The 3,543-nt window shown below is 42.8% G+C and overlaps 1 protein-coding gene across 1 annotated transcript in view; it reads right to left on the reverse strand.

Moving 5' to 3' along the window:
• The window catches only part of NPEPPS (aminopeptidase puromycin sensitive), a 101,080-nt gene extending 100,465 nt beyond the window's left edge, over nt 1–615 (reverse strand). The window contains exon 1 of the mRNA XM_017878983.1: nt 513–615. The gene's annotated coding sequence lies outside the window, so the exon portion shown is untranslated. The remainder of the gene's footprint in view (nt 1–512) is intronic.
• Nucleotides 616–3,543: the final 2,928 nt, after the last annotated feature.

Genomic DNA, 3,543 nt, shown 5'->3' on the forward strand with positions numbered 1-3,543 from the left:
CTGAGACTCTGTCTCAAAAAAAAAAAAAAAAAAAAAATACAAAAAACTAGCCAGGCGTGGTGGTGGGCACCTGTAGTTCCCGCTACTCTGCACGGAGGCTGAGGCAGGAGAATGGCGTAAACCCGGGAGGCGGAGCTTGCAGTGAGCTGAGATCGGGCCACTGGACTCCAGCCTGGGCAACAGAGTGAGACTCTTGTCTCAAAAAAAAAAAGTTGAAGTATAGAGAGAGAGCAAATGTAAGTCATCGAAAGAAGTATTTCAGAGCAAAGATAATGTAAAGGAATTGGACTAGGGAGCCAAAACATTCAGGCAGGAAGGAGAGAAACCCCAGCTATGGAACACAGAAAGAGAATGATGTGGAGAGTTTGAGAGAACCATTACAAAACCACCAAGATAGATCAAAACAAAGCATTACAGTTACTATTTAGCCTCTCTGACTTACAAATTATGGCCTTCAATGTCAATTTCAAGCATACAAATTATAACTCAAATTCCACTAATATGTGTCTTACCTGTGGAATATGATGAAGGGGTTCCAAAGGCCAGGAACACAAAAAGTCGGAGAGCAATCCATGGAAAGTGGTGCCATGAGGTCCCAGCCTTGTCTCTTCCGTAACTTAAAATGGCTGTTGAAATGACAGTTGGAAATGTGAGTAGATGGAATGCTGCCTACCCATCCTGTGTTCTTCATGAAAGGAAAGTAGATTAATTTCACATGCTTTAAAATGTTTTTAAAATGCTATACTGATTGATAACTTAGTTTGTCATAATAATATAGATTGGATAGACTGATGGATAGATACATAGTTTTATTTATTTGGGGATAGCAATATGACATTATGCACATAAAAATGTGGCCAAAGGAAGGTCCTATCTGGTCAGAAAGAGTTTTATTTCTCTTGGTATCTTTCCATCAGGAAGTTGAGAAAGTCATACATTTCCACCTTTCTCACTTCCTTTCTAGCCCTCCTCTTTTTTTTTTATTTTTTATTTTTCTTATTTTCTGCAGTACTTCTTCCCTTTTCACAATTACTGCTGCAGGTCTGTTTATCAATCCCAAGAGAGTGACAACTACAAGACCAAACTTGACCCCTTTGTTGATGATCTTCAAACTGAGATGACCTGTTTGACTGTGTCCTGTTGCAAAGGGTTAGCCACCAGGGCTCTGCAGAATATAAGTTAGGGAGCCAACTTATATGATATGATATATGGCTTATATAACATATAAGCATGGCCGGGCGCGGTGGCTCAAGCCTGTAATCCCAGCACTCCGGCGCTGCACCTGTCTGCGCCGCTCAGGACTGGGGGCGTCCTTCCAACTGGAAGGAGCCGGGAAGGGCTTGATCAGAGGAAGGAAAGGCTTAAGGGACCCCTGGGCTGCCTCGGGAAGTTGAAGCCTACGCAGTTGGTCGGTTCAGCCAGGGTCGCATGCATAAAATACCAGTTACAAGCAAAACCCCAAACTGGATTCTGCCTCCAGGTCAGCGAAAAGCCCTGACTTGAGGCTCTTTGTCCTCAATTCCTGTCAAGTAGCAAATTCAAAGAATGATTTGAAAATGTTTTGTCATAAAACCTTTAATAACCTAGGTTATTTCAACCAATGAGATTTGGGCTTTCGAGGGAGTGATTTCAAAACTAGATTTTGTTTCCATGATTTAATGTTTAAAATGGGATGTTTCGGCAGGGCGCGGTGGCTCACGCCTGTAATCCCAGCACTTTGGGAGGCCGAGGTGGGCGGATCACAAGGTCAGGAGTTCGAGACCAGCCTGGCCAATCACGTGAACCCCTATCTCTACTAAAAATACAAAAATTAGCCTGGTATGGTGTCATGAGCCTGTAGTCCCAGCTACTAGGGAGGCTGAGGCAGGAGAATCTCTTGAACCCAGAAGGCAGAGGTTGCAGTGAGCCGAGATCACATCACTACACTCCAGCCTCAGCGACACAAGGAGACTCCGTCTCAAAAAAAAAAAGTGGGCCTAGGTGTGGTGACATGTGCCTATGATCCCAGCTACTCAGGAGGCTGAGACAGGAGGATCACTTGAGCCCAGGAGGTGGAGGCTGCAGTGAGCTGTAATGGTGCCACTGCCCTCCAGGTGACAGAGTGAGGCCCCGTCTCAAAAAAAAAAAAAAATGAAATAACATTTTTTTAAATGTTATTTAAAGTGTCAAAGGCAAGGAGATTTATTCATAATCCTCATATTTCTTTACAGAAATTTCTCAGAACCCTGTAATTTCCAAAACTGAATGTAGTATGCTGTAATGGACCAGTACTGTCCAGCAGAAACATACTGTGAACCACTAGGTAGTATTAAATCTTATAGTACCCGCATCACCAAAAAAAAAGGAAACGAATGGAAACACATCTTATTTAACCCAACATATCCAAAATATCATCATTTCAACATGTAATCAATATAAAAAATATTAATGAGGTCAGGCACGGTGGCTCACGCCTGTAATCCCAGCACTTTGGGAGGCCAAGGCAGGTGAATCACCTGAGGTCAGGAGTTCAAGACCAGCCTGACCAATGTAGTGAAATCCCGTCTCTACTAAAAATACAAAAAGTAGCTGGCCATGGTGGTGCATGCCTGTAATCCTAGCCAGCTACTCCGGAGGCTGAGGCAGGAGAATCACTTGAACGCAGGAGGCAGAGGTTGCAATTAGCTAAGATCATGCCACTGCACTCCAACCTGGGCAAAAAGAGTACAACTCCGTCTCAAAAAAAAAAAAATTAATGAGATATTTTACTTATTTTGTTCACACCAACTTTGAAATCCAGCGTGTACTTTACATTTATAGCACATCTAAATTCTGCCTATCCACATTTCATGTGATCCGTAGTCACATGTGGTTAGTAGCTCTTGTACTGGACAGCACAGTTTTGGACTCTGGGCCTGGCCTCTTAGCCTCTGAATCCTACATACTTTACAGAAAGGCAGACTGAAAAGCTGCAATCCTTTCAAACTAAGGTGTGAGATGGGACCTTTTGTTATATATATGTACTTCTATGACCACTTACTGGTCAGAGAAATAATAATTTAAATAACATATACATATATATATATATTTTTTTTTTGAGGTGGAGTCTCTTCTGTCACCCAGGCTGGAGTGCAGTGGCATGATCTCAGCTCATTGCAACCTCCATCTCATGGGTTCAAGCAATTCTCCTGCCCCAGCCTTCTGAGTAGCTAGGATTACAGGCACCCACCACCATGCCCAACTAATTTTTGTATTTTTAGTACAGATGGGATTTCACCGTGTTAGCCAGGGTGGTCTCAAACTCCTGACCTCAGGTGATCTGCCCACCTAAGCCTCCCAAAGGGCTGGGATTACAGACATGAACCACCGTGCCCAGCCCATATAATAATAATTTAATTAACTGTAATTGAATATTTATTGAGTTATTGCACTAAACACCTTTTATTTATTTATTTTTATTTTTTTTTTTTGAGATGGAGTTTCACTCTTGTTGCCCAGGCTGGATTGCAATGGCATGATCTTGGCTCATGCAACCTCTGCCTCCTGGGTTCAAGAGACTCTCCT

The sequence above is a fragment of the Rhinopithecus bieti genome, unplaced genomic scaffold (assembly GCF_001698545.2).
Source record: "Rhinopithecus bieti isolate Rb0 unplaced genomic scaffold, ASM169854v2 scaffold_10685, whole genome shotgun sequence".
In the NCBI taxonomy this organism is placed as follows: Eukaryota; Metazoa; Chordata; class Mammalia; order Primates; family Cercopithecidae; genus Rhinopithecus; species Rhinopithecus bieti.